Source organism: Hordeum vulgare, chromosome 7H, assembly GCF_904849725.1.
Source record: "Hordeum vulgare subsp. vulgare chromosome 7H, MorexV3_pseudomolecules_assembly, whole genome shotgun sequence".
Lineage (NCBI taxonomy): Eukaryota > Viridiplantae > Streptophyta > Magnoliopsida > Poales > Poaceae > Hordeum > Hordeum vulgare.
In genome coordinates this window covers 493,386,526-493,400,863 of record NC_058524.1, presented here as the reverse complement: position 1 = coordinate 493,400,863, position 14,338 = coordinate 493,386,526, and positions in this window count along the sequence as shown.

Here is a 14,338-nt window from a genome sequence, read left to right as displayed (position 1 = left end):
TCAAAAATTCTGAACAATTACTAAATTCTGTATAATTTGCGTAGAAATCAGCAGCAAAAAGAATAAACTCAAAATCTCTTACAGAAATAAAATGAAAATTCGTTTTGTGAGCAGAAAGTTTCTGTCTTTTCCAGCATGACCAAACGATCATCCCCAAGACTAATCTTAATGGTTTTGCTTGGCACTAACGCAAAAAGAAACACAAAAAACACAATCATAAGAGAATTATGAAAGTGTGGAAAACACAAAACAGAAAGAAAAAGGATAGATTTGTTAGGTTGCCTCCCAACAAGCGCTTTTGTTTAACGCTCTTAGCTAGGCGAAAGGTGATGGAATCACGTATAGTCATCTTTGGTGCTCAAACCATAGGTAGCCCTCATCATAGATTCATAAGGAAATCTTATTTTCTTTCTAGGAAAGTGCTCCATGCCCTTCTTTAAAGGAAATTGAAATCTAATATTCCCTTCCTTCATATCGATGATAGCACCAATAGTCCTTAGGAAAGGTCTACCAAGAATAATGGGACATGAAGGATTGCAATCAATGTCAAGCACAATGAAATCCATGGGTACATAGTTCTTATTTGCAACAATAAGAACATCATCGATCCTTCCCATGGGTTTCTTGACAGTAGAATCTGCAAGATGCAAATTAAGAGAACACTGTTCAATCTCATGAAAACCAGGAACATCACATAAAGACTTTGGAATCGCGGAAACACTAGCACCCAAATCACACAAAGCATTGCATTCATAGTTTTTGATTTTGATTTTGATAGTAGGTTCCCACTCATCATGAAGTTTTCTAGGGATAGAAACTTCCAATTCAAGTTTCTCTTCAAGATATTTTATTATAGCATCGACGATATGATCGGTAAATGCCTTGTTTTGGCTATAAGTGTGTGGAGAGTTTAGCATGGATTGCATCAAGGAAATGCATTCAATCAAGGAGCAACTATCATAATTGAATTCCTTGAAATCCAAAGTAGTAGTTTCATTACTACTCAAGGTTTTAATATCTCCTACTCCACTTTCAATGCTTTTAGCATCAAGATAGATGGGCTCCAAATCATTGGGGCGTGTTTCAACCAAAGTGGATTCATATACAGCCCTATCATCATTAGGTTTGACACAAGAAAACAAAGATTCAATGGGAGTCACACCAAGCACTTTAAGATCTTCGTGATTCTTATCACGAGAACACACCCTTTTAAGCCATTCATGTCTAGCACGAATTTGGGCGGTTCTTTCTTTGCTCTCACTCGTGGAAACACACATAGCTTTCAAAGTTTAATCATTATTGATCTTGGGAGGAGCACATCTAACTTCCAAAGCATCAATATCACTAGACATTCTATCAACGCCCCTAGCCAAATCGTCAATTTTGAGTAGTTTTTCCTCTATGGATGCATTGAAAATCTTTTGTGAGTTGATAAACTCTTTGATTTTACTCTCTAGATCAGAGGGTAATCTATTGTAATTTCCATGAGTATTGTTGTGGGAGTTGCCAAAGTTATTAGAGGGGTTACTAGGAAAAGGCCTAAGAACATAGTTTCCTCTAAAAGCATTGTTGTTGCCAAAATTATTCCTACCAACAAAATTAACGTCCAAGCTAGCGTTGCTACGCTCAATCAAGGAAGACAAGGGCATGTAATTAGGATCTAAAGGAGCACTTGTACTAGCAACCAAATTCACTAACACGTCCATCTTAGCACTCAACGAGTTAATTTCTTCTATAGCGTGTACGTTCTTACTAGTAGGTGACCTTTCATTGTGCCACTGAGAGTAGTTCGTCATGATATTGTCTAGGAGTTTTGTGGCTTCTCCTAACGTGATTTCCATGAACGTTCCACCTGAGGCGGAGTCCAAGATATTTCTAGAAGCGAAATTCAAACCAGCGTAGAGGATTCGTATAATCATCCAAAGAGTCAAGCCATGAGCGGGACAATTTCTAATCATCAATTTCATTCTCTCCCAAGATTTTGCAACATGTTCATGATGAAGTTGATTAAAATTCATGATATCATTACGGAGAGAGGTAATCTTAGCCGGCGGAAAATACTTGGATATGTAGGCATCTTTGCACTTATTCCAAGAATCAATACTATTTTTGGGCAAAGACGAAAACCAAGTTTTTGCTCGATCTCTCAACGAGAAAGGAAAAAGATTCAATTCAATCACATCATTATCCAAATCTTTCTTCTTTTGCATATCACAAAGCTCAATGAAGGTATTAAGATGGGATGCGACATCTTCACTAGGAAGGCTGGAGAATTGCTCTTTCATAACAAGATTCAACAAAGCAACATTGATTTCGTATGATTCCGCACTAGTGGCGGGAGCAATCGGAGTACTAATAAAGTCATTATTATTAGTATTCGAGAAGTCACAAAGTTTGGTGTTTTCAGTCATGGTGACTTCAGCAAGCAAGCAAGCACACAAGCGGACAGAAAGCAAGCGAGAGAAACGGGCGAACGAAAAAGGCAAACGAGAAAGGCAAAAAAAATGTAAATTTTTGTTTTTCAAAAGTGGGGGAGAGGAAAACGAGAGTCGAAAAAGTAAATGCAAGAGATGAGTTTGCGACACTTACTTGGATGAGTTCCTGACTTGATCCTCCCCGGCAACGGCGCCAGAAATTCTTCTGCTACGGCGACAGAAATCCTTCTGTCGTCTCTTGAGCTTGCGTTGGTTTTTCCCTTGAAGAGGAAAGGGCGATGCAGCACAGTAAGTATTTCCCTTAGTTTGAGAACCAAGGTATCAATCTAGTAGGAGAATCGCGTCAAGTCCGGAGTACCTGCGCAAACACAAAAGAGCTTGCACCCAACGCTATAAGGGGTTGTCAATCCCTTCAAGATTGATTGCAAAGTGAGATGTGAAGGCGGAAAGTGCAATGAAGTAAAAGTGTAAGGCTGAAAATATGGTGTGCAGTAGACCCGGGGGCCATAGTGTTCACTAGAGGCTTCTCTCAAAATAGAAAATATTACGGTGGGTGAACAAATTACTGTCGAGCAATTGATAGAACCGCACAAAGTCATGACGATATCTAAGGCAATGATCATACATATAGGCATCACGTCCGAGACAAGTAGACCGATACTTTCTGCATCTACTACTATTACTCCATACATCGACCGCTATCCAACATGCATCTAGTGTATTGAGTTCATGACGAACGGAGTAACGCCTTAAGCAAGATGACATGATGTAGAGGGATAAACTCAAACCAATGATGAAAACCCCATCTTTTTACCCTTGATGGCAACAACACGATGCGTGCCTCGCTACCCCTTCTGTCACTGGGTGAGGTCACCGCACGGTATGAACCCAAAACCAAGCACTTCTCCCATTGCAAGAATCATAGATCAAGTTGGCCAAACAAAACCCACGACTCGAAGAGATTTAAAGGATATGAAATCATGCATAAGAGAGATCAGAAGAAACTCAAATAAGATTCATAGATAATCTGATCATAAATCCACAATTCATCGGATGTCGACAAACACACCGCAAAAGAAGATTACATCAGATAGATCTCCATGAAGATCATGGAGAACTTTGTATTTAAGATCCAAGAGAGAGAAGAAGCCATCTAGCTACTAGCTATTGACCCAAAGGTCTATGGTTAACTACTCACGCATCATCGGAGAGGTCATGGTGTTGATGAAGAAGCCCTCCGTATCCGAATCCCCCCTCCGACAGAGCACCAGAACGTGCCATAGATGGGATCTTGCGGAGACAGAAGCTTGCGGTGGCGGAAAAGTATTTTCGTTGATCTCTCTGGCAGTTTTGGATGTTTTCTAGATTTATAGGCGGAAGAGGTAGAGCAGACGTGCCACAGGGGGCCCACAAGCCTGCTAGGCGCGGGTCCCCCCTGACCGCGCCTATGGGGCTTGTGGGGTCCCCTGCTGGCCCCTGCCTTGGTTCTCAAGTCTGACGCGTACCTTCTATTCCAGAAAAAATCTTTTCGGAAGTTTGATTCCATTTGGACACCTTTTAAAATCCTCCTCTGAAAAGGGTCAAAAACACGGAAGAAATAGGAACTGGCACTTGGCACTGAGTTAATAATTTTGTCCCAAAAAAGATATAAAAGGCATACAAAACATCCAAAGTTTGACAAGATAATAGCATGGAACCATCAAAATTATAGATACGTTGGAGACGTATCAAGTACTACCTGGGTATTTGTACCGGTTCAATTGCTAATATTTGTAACTCAACATAGGAGCTGCGGAATAAACAGAGACTGGCTAAGGACGAGGTGACGATGCATGTCAGAAATGGTTCCAAGGTTGATGTGATTGTTGTCAGCACACTCCCTCTTCGATTACATTCGAGGTTAGTTTTAAACCTCAATAATTGTTATTTGGTGCCTATTTTAAACATGAATATTATATCTAGATCATTTTTATTGCGGGATGGTAATTCATTTAAGTAAAAGAATAATGGTTGTTCTATTCATATGCATAATATCTTATATAGTCATGCACCCAATGTCAATGGTTTATTCTTGTTCAATGTCGATCATATCCACTCCGCTAGAGGATAGCTCCAGCTATAAGCCTTCACCACACTGGTGCGGTAGTCTTCTGAAGTGTGTAGTGCATGAGTCATCCCTCATGAGTGTGCGCATGCCACACACTACACGCTTTGCATTCAATGCCCGAAGGCAGCTGCTTGCAGTGGCCGCCACCGCACAGGCAGCAGCGAGGGACGCCACCACACCGTTTTCCGTCTTGGTCGTGACACCGCCATCAGGAGGTGAGGTCATCACCCGCTCTGCCACCGCGGCGTGAATGCGGGAGGTGGAGGCGGCCAAAGACCTGCTGATACGTCCATTTTGCATCATGCTTTTATGTTGATATTTATGGCTTTATGGGCTGCTATTACAATTCATGGTACAATACTTATGCCTTTTCTCTCTTATTTTAAAAGGTTTACATGAAGAAGGAGAATGCCGGCAGCTGGAATTCTGGTCTAAAAAAGGAGCAAGTTTGAGATACCTATTCTGCGCAACTCCAAAAGCCGTGAAAATCAACGAGGAATTATTTTGGAATTTATAAAAAATACTGGGCGGAAGAAGTACCAGAGGGCAGCCACGAGCACGCCACAAGCCTGCTAGGCGCGGCCTACCCCCTGGCCTTGCCTAAGGGGCTTGTGGGCCCCCTGTTGCCCCTCTGGCTCCCATATTTTGCTATAAGGAGGGTTTCGTTCCAGAAAAAAATCAGGAGGAGGCTTCCGGGAGGAATCGCCGCCGCCACGAGGCGGAACTTGAGCAGAACCAATCTAGAGCTCCGGCAGGGCCATCCTGCCGGGGAAACTTCCCTCCCGGAGGGGGATCTCATTGTCATCGTCATCACCAACACTCATCTCATCGGAGGGGACTCATCACCATCAACATCTTCATCAGTACCATCTCATCTCCAAACCCTAGCTCATATCTTGTAACCAATCTCCATGTCGCGACTCCGATTGGTAATTGTAAGGTTGCTAGTAGTGTTAATTACTCTCTGTAGTTGATGCTAGTTGGATTACTCGGTGGAAGATTATATGTTCAGATCCTTGATGCTATTCAATACCTCTCTGGTCATGAACATAATTATGCTTTGTGAGTAGTCACTTTTGTTCCTGAGGACATGGGATAAGTCTTGCTATAAGTAGTCATGTGAATTTGGTATTCGTTCGATATTTTGATGCGATGTATGTTGTATTTTCTCTAGTGGTGTTATGTGAACGTCGACTACATGACACTTCACCATTATTTGGGCCTAGAGGATGGCATTGGGAAGTAAAAACTAGATGATGGGTTGCTAGAGTGACAAAAGCTTGAACCCTAGTTTATGTGTTGCTTCTTAAGGGGCTGATTTGGATCCACTAGTTTAATGCTATGGTTAGACTTAGTATTAATTCTTTTTTCGTAGTTGAGGATGCTTGCGGGAGGGGTTAATCATAAGTGGGATGTTTGTCCAAGTAAGGGCAGCACCCAAGCACCGGTCCACCCACATATCAAACTATCAAAGTAGCGAACGCGAATCATATGAACATGATGAAAACTAGCTTGACAAAAATTCCCATGTGTCCTCGGGAGCGCTTTACCTCCTATAAGACTTTGTACAGGCTTGTCCCTTGTTAAAAAAGGGATTGGGCCATCTTTCTACACCTTTGTTACTGTTGCTACTTGCTACTTGCTACGAATCATCTGATCACACAACTATCTGTTACCGATAATTTCAGTGCTTGCAGAGAATACCTTGCTGAAAACCACTTGTCAGATCCTTCTTCTCCTCATTGGGTTCGACACTCTTACTTATCGAAAGGACTACGAGAGATACCGTACACTTGTGGGTCATCAAGACTCTTTTCTGGCGCCGTTGCCGGGGAGTGAAGCGCCTTTGGTAAGTGGAATTTGGTAAGGAAACATTTATATAGTGTGCTGAAATTTATTGTCACTTGTCACTATGGAAACTAATCCTTTGAGGAGCTTGTTAGGGGTATCTTCACCTTGAACGGAAGCACAAGGAGTTGCTCCTCAACCTACTGCACCTACTGAAAATATTTGTTATGAAATTCCTTCAGGTATGCTAGAGAAACTGTTGGCCAATCCTTTTATATGAGATGGAACATCACATCCCGACTTGCATCTAATCTATGTAGATGAAGTTTGTGTTTTATTTAAGTTTGCAGGTTTGCCCCAGGATGAGGTCAAGAAGAAGGTCTTTCCCTTATCTTTGAGGGATAAAGCATTGACATGGTATAGGCTATGTGATGATACTGGATCATGGAACTACAACCGATTGAAATTGGACTTTCATCAGAAGTTTTATCCTATGCATTTGGTTCATCGTGATCAGAATTATATCTATAATTTTGGCCTCGTGATAGAGAAAGTATCGCTCAAGCTTGGGGGAGGCTTAAATCAATGTTACATTCATGCCCCAACCATGAGCTCTCAAGAGAAATTATCATTCATAACTTCTATGCTCGGCTTTCTCATGATAATTGCACCATGCTTGACACTTCTTGTACCGGTTCTTTTATGAAGAGAGATATTGACTTCAAATGGAATTTATTGGAAAGAATTAAAGACAACTCTGGATTGGGAGTTTGATGAAGGTAAGGAGTGAGGTATGAATTTCAAGTTTGATTGCGTTAAATCCTTTGTCAAAACAAATACTTTTTGTGATTTTAGCGCTAAATATGGACTTGACTATGAGATAGTAGCTTCATTGTGTGAATCATTTGGTGCTCATATTAATCTCCCTAAAGAGAAGTGGTTTAAATATCATCCTCCCTTAGAAGTCAATGTAGTTAAACCCAACCCAGTTGAAGAGAAAGTCATTGCTTATAATGATCCTATTGTTCCTAGTGCTTACATTGAGAAACCACCTTTCCCTGTTAGAATAAAGGATCATTCTAAAGCTTCAACTGTGATACGTAGGGGATACATTAGAACACCTACACCCCCTGAGAAAATTAGAGCTGAACCTAGCATTTCTATTATCAAAGATCTCCTGTCCGACAATGTTGATGGCCATGATATTCACTTCTGTGAAGATGCTGCTAGAATTGCTAAACCTCATGCTAGGGACAAACATAGGCCTGTTGTTGGCACACCTGTTGTTTCTGTTAAGATGGGGGATCATTGTTATCATGGTTTATGTGACGTGGGTGCTAGTGTTAGTGCAATACCTCAATCTTTACATGATGAAATTAAAGACGAGATTGCACCTGTCGAGATGGAACCTATTGATGTCACTATTCAGCTTGCCAATAGAGATACTATCTGCCCTTTGGGAATTGTTAGAGATGTTGAAGTTTTGTGTGGTAAAACTAAGTATCCTGCTGATTTTCTCGTTCTTGTTACCACACAAGATAGCTTTTGTCCCATCATATTTGGCAGACCTTTCCCCAATACTGTCAATGCTCATATTGACTGTGAGAAGCAAACTGTCACTGTTGGCTTTGAAGGAGTGTCACATGAGTTCAATTTCTCCAAGTTTGGTAGACAACCACATGAAAAAGAATTGTCTAGTAAGGATGAAATTATTGCTCTACACTACAAGGAATGTGATAATACACGACACTATTTTTTCGTCACTACATTGTCACGGTTTTTAATTTACGACGATCTCACGACGAAAAACCAAGCGTCGAAAACGGAGCGTCACAAATGAACATCAGCGATGTTTTGATCAAAATCGTCGTAACTTTTACGACGATTCCTGGATCGTCGATCCTAAATCATCGTTGACAATCTAACCCAGTCCTACGTGGCAGTCCTACGTGGCAAATTTACGACGAAATCGAAACGTCATGATTGAAATCAGCCCAACCCATTTCAATTGATCACATGGGCTGGTTTATTTTTTGGGTTTTTTCCTTATCGGGCTTCTTTTTGGGCCTTAGCCTATTTACGGCCACTTCTAATATTTTTTTCAAATTTTTTATATCATTATAATTTGGGCCTTGGCCTTTTAGTGCCCAAATACATTTGGTCCAGTTTCAGTTTTGGCCTTTTTTTATTTTTGAATTCAGCAACTTTTTGTTCCAGAACTTGGTTTCATTTCTATTTTTTGGGCCTTTTCAAACCAATTATTTGTCCAATACTAAATCCAACACTATTTCATATTGAAATGAAGAACACTTCAAATCGAATTAAAATCATCCATCATATAACCACATAATACATCTCCCAGGTTTACATAACACAATAACTCATCTCATGAATACATTTCCTTACATCGAAATATAGCAAGAATGGACAGAATTACACAATAGACCAATGGCACATGTGCTAACAATGGAGTTCATTCCACTCTCCGATGAGACATGTTCAGAAATTTTTATGTTGTGTTGATTTGAATGTCCCAAGTAGGCATCATCGACAGCTTCTCACCACTTTCCTAACAACAGAAAAAGAGACAAAACAAAAAACATTAGACCGTAATATTACACCAGAGCACAAATCAGTAAGTTCAAATTCACAAAATATATGCATTATACAAGATGTCAGAGTTGTATAAAAGCTGCTAGTTATAAAAAAACCATTATATCTATGAGTATAATGTATAGGAGTTGCTGGACTTTGTCCAATCGATTCTACTTTTGTAGTGAATCTACAGTTTAGTTGTAAACATAATTATAGATACAAACAAGTAGTATCACATCTTTGCAGACAACTTTGATGCTACCAACCAGTTACACACCACATTTCTTTTCCTTTGGAGGAAAAGAAAAGGAAAGCACGGTGGAGATTTGCCCCCCCAAAAAATTAATGGTATCATAATGGGGACTATTAAACTAATCTGATATCACAACCCCTCAATGGAACAAGTGATATTCCCACAACATTGTCGTGCTTATGTTTACTTGTGATATTGTACTTCGCAAAAAAGATTATTCCTTCAATGTGCTTGACAAAAAGCTTGTACTACTACTACTATGAGGTCCTTACTGATAATTAAACTGAAGCAATGCATCATCAAAACTATCTCTAAACTGCATTAATGCCACAAGAAGAAGTACCAGTGAAAATGAAACAAAACACTGTGCTGCTTTTTTTGGTTGTGAGATTATACTGCACAAAAATATTAGTTCCTCTAATGTGCTTCACACAAACATGTCCTGTGAGGTCCTATCCAATAATGAAGTACACCAGCATGAATAAAAATTGCCTGTAAAATCCATTATTAACCACAAAAAAATTAACAACACTGAAAATGGAACCCAACAGTTGAGGAGTGGCTTCTCGTGGAAGCTAGGTAGTAGCAAACTTCTGCTAGCCACCAGTTGTGCACAGAAGACCAATATCAATGCAAGGAAATTTGTTGCAGATTTTAAGTGTTCTTAGTAGATTGCAAGACGAATATATACACCAAATTAGTAGCATTGCCTGGTAACCCACCCAAAACTTTTCATACGGGCTATATGTGACAAGGTAACACGCTAACAGTAGCAATTACTAGCGGGCGCGCGGGGGGTTTCCCTGGAGCTTTTTGATGAGAGCGTGAGACTATGTAAATAATGTCGAGAAAGAAAAGGCCTCCAAAATGTACCCTTTTTTCAGTAACAAAGATGTTCTTTTCGGAAATAGGTTTATCCGTAATGCGAATGCAGTGTAAATTGTGCAGACGAAAAATAGCAACCGAAGGGCGTTGACTTTCGTCACGAACTGTAATATAGGCACTTCGATTGTTTTTTAAAGACTTGGGATTACTACTAGTGCTAAAGAAAAAACCATAAAAATCCTGTTTCAGCTAAAAATACCAATTCATGTACTAGCTAACACCACTAGTTTAGCAAACAGATTTATCACTTCTAGCAACGCCTGATAAAATTGCCACGACACCAGAACCCGAGTCAGACGAGTGCTCCTTCTTAAATCCATATACTATCTGTACAACTGACATTCAGATTTCAAAGGGCAGGCGCACCACAACAACAAGTGCTATATATACCTTCACATCGGGGTCCCTGAGGTTGGCGTGCAGCCACTCGGCGAACACGACGGGCTCGGTCCGCCGCACCGCGTGGACGGCGCCTGACGACGCGGCGACGGTGGCCTCCGACACGTCCGACGAGGTGGCGTTGAAGTGCGCGGTGATCCCAAACCGCGTCATCGACGGGGACAGCGACACCCCGCACCCGGTGGGCTCAGCCGCGCGCACCCATCCCATACTGCCCTGCAAAGTTTCGAAGAGATGAGCGGCGTCAGGCCTAGCGGATCGTATGTGAAAATGCCAAGCGATCATTTTCTTTTATTTAGCTAAAATCCTAGTGTACTAAAGCTTCAAAGGAACCGAGTCACACCATCATACAGCACGACAACACATGCACTGGATTGGAAGCAATAATTTATTCTTATTGAGTTATGCAGCCTTGAACTAGTGTTTTGATTAATTTTCTGATAACAAAATCTTTTGACAGAGGAAGTTCATACATTTGACTTCAGGCTCTTTACTAAAAGGCTGCAGTAATCAGGACACAACCTCATGATTTCCCCACAATTTACAGACAACAATTTCGACAAGATAGCCATTTGCTTCAAAATATGATGCCAGACTCAAAGAAGACCCACAAGCAGCAACGACTGTGTACTGCTGGCAAAATAAAATTCCAACCTAATCCCAACATTTGGCCAAGATTCCTCCTATACACTGAAAACTGATACACTTGATGCTGCTGCGAGATTTCTTGCCAAAATATCACAGCAGCAGCAGACACTGCCAAGACATGACCCTCATATTTCCCCACATCTTACAGTTGCAACCATATACGCCATCAAGGTTGCTAAACAGAATAATCTATTAGCACAACGATTTGCTCAAGATTCTGCTTTTACTATTACAGAAAGGCAAACTGTCCTCAACATTTTCCCAAGATTCTGTTTCTATTTACTCTGGATCGTCCCCAAGATTTCAACAAAACTAGAGATCACAGTTCCACATCCCAAACAGAAAGGGAGGTCCAAGATTTTGGTTATAATACCTTTCTAAGGTTGTTCCAGAGCGCCCCTATGGCGTGCCATGATTTCACCTGCTCAACAGAAACCAAGAAACACTCAAGAACGCACTCCAGAGACTCAAAGAACCCCAAGAAACAGCAGAATGCCGCAAACGCGAGATACGAGCCATCACCTGGGCCTCCTCTGGCTTCTTCTTCGTCTACCTATTACGAAGAAGAATACGGGCCATTACCTGCGCCTCCTCCGGCTTCTTGACGATAGTGTAGGACAGGTTCTTAAACTCGAGGCCCTGGCTGGGACTGCATGACAGAGACCTGAGGTGAAAAGGCAAACCCGCATCAGTCAACCCGTGGCGTATCCTAAGCCATTCAGTAATTGCGTGGAATCGGTCGTGAAACAGAAGGGGGTGGGGAAGCAGGCAACACACCGGTGCCTGCGAGAGCGCGGTGAGCATGAGGCCGGCGCCGCACATGTCGAGGAGGAAGCCGCTGATCCAGAGCCTACTGAGCACGTAGCCCCGTATTACCTGCGCGAGAATGAATGGGGCGGTGTCATCCATCTAAACAAGTACTACACAGCAGCGCCGGCATCCGGAGGGGACGGATAAGGGTGGGAGGAAGGGGAGAGGGAGGGAGGGAGGGTTGCCTTTAGCTTGAAGGAGAGGGGAGGGAGGATGAGGGTGCCCTTCTTCCGGAGGACCTTGCTGATGCTGTTGCCAGCGTGAGCGCCATCGACTCCCACATCCCCGATCCGATCCGGCACCAGGCGGGCGCGCAGGGGGTTTCCCTGGAGCTTTTTGGTGCGGGTGCGGGCGAAGGGAGCTTGGTGTCGCGCTGCGAGGAGATGGGGATGAGGGAGGAGGTGGCGGTGGCAAGGAGATGGGGACGAGGGAGGATCAGATCGAGAGGGGGGCGGGGACGGGGAGGAGGTGGCGGCGGCGAGGAGATGGGGACGAGGGGTCAATGGAAGAGGGGTCGATGGGATCTGAGCTAGGGTTTGGGTTGAGGGTGGTTTTTTTCCTGTAGGTACATGAATGGATGAATGTGAGATGGTGAGGTAGATGGATGGATGGATGGACGCCATGTTATCGATCCGTGGGAAGAGTTCTGATTGGTTCGAAAAATCAGTGATTTAAAATAGTTTCGAAGTACTAAAAATAGAGAAATTTTGTAAAGGATCTATCAAAAATATTTTGCAAAAGGGCATCACATAAATTTTTAATCAACTATAAAGCAATATAAAATGTAGTTGCTTCACAAAATGAAAATATTACCAGAAACAAAGATTGGATGATGAGTTCACATGGATTGTTAGATGGAGCTAAAATATCGTGGAGAGCTATGTTTTGGGCACATAGAAGATGTGGAAAAAATTCAACTCATCAGGATATTCCTATCTAGTACTTCCTTCACAAAGCTTTTAGATGAACACAAACTTTGGAAATTTGCTGAGAAAGATTTACTAGAAAAATCATTACAGAAGTTTTCATGAGGCAATGATTTGGATAGGAAAGAGTGCCCAAAAAATATGAGGGTAATCAAAGAAATAGAAATAACACTTCCTTCACAAAGTGCTATTGTGAACAGAATAGGAAAATGAATATTGCTGAATTATTTTTAAACTATGGAAGGAAGGGTTTTCACATATTTGAGGAATATATGATCCAAAGTATTTTTGATAATTTTTCGAGAATTTTTGGAATTACAGAATAGTAGGTTGCTTCACAAACTAGGATGAGGTGGATAGTATGGACCCACGAGTGACATGTCAATATAGTTAGAACATGTTACGACATTTTTATAATCATCGTAAAAGTTATGACGATCTCATCTTATGCGGTTACGACGTTTTTGACTCACATCGTCGTAATTTATATGTAGATTTGATCCCCTCAAACGGCTTACGACAATCTCGGATTAAATCGTCATAGATTTATGACGAATTCATCAACGACATCTTAAAGAACGTCATGTACGAACATATTTCTTGTAGTGCTAGCTTCTATTGTTGTGCCTCCTACTGATCCTTTAGAGCAACACTTGCTTGAGCATGAAAATGATATGCATATGGATGAAAGGAATGAGATAGATAGAGTTATCTTTGAACAACATCCTATCTATAAGAATAGTTTGCCTGTTGAACTGCTTGGAGATCCACCCCCACCAAAGGGTGATCCTGTGTTTGAGCTTAAGCAGTTACCTAATACTCTTAAGTATGCTTATCTCGATAAAAAAGAGATATATCATGTTATAATTAGTGCTATCCTTTCAGAGCAGGAAGAAAAGAAGTTATTACAAACTTTGAGGAAGCACCGTGCTGCCATTGGATATACTCTTGATGATCTTAAGGGTATTAGTCCCACTCTATGCCAGCACAAAATTAAAACTGACCCTGATTCCAAACCAGTTGCCGATCATCAACGGAGATTAAATCCTAAGATGAAAGAGGTAGTAAGAAAAGAAATACTAAATCTCCTGGAAGCTGGTATTATCTATCATGTTGCTCATAGTGATTGGATGAGGCCCGTGCATTGCGTCCCTAAGAAGGGAGGTATTACCGTTGTCCCTAATGATAAAGATGAATTGATCCCACAGAGGATTTTTACTAGCTATAGGATCGTGATTGATTTTAGGAAATTGAATAAAGCCACTAGGAAAGATCATTACCCTTTGCCTTTTATCGACCAAATGCTAGAAAGACTGTCTAAACACACACACTTCTGCTTTCTAGATGGTTATTCTGGTTTTTCCCAAATACCTGGTGCACAATCTGATCAGGAGAAAACCACATTTACCTACCCTTTCGGTACCTTTGCTTACAGACGTATGCCTTTTGGCTTATGTTATGCACCTTCCACCTTTCAAAGATGTATGATGGC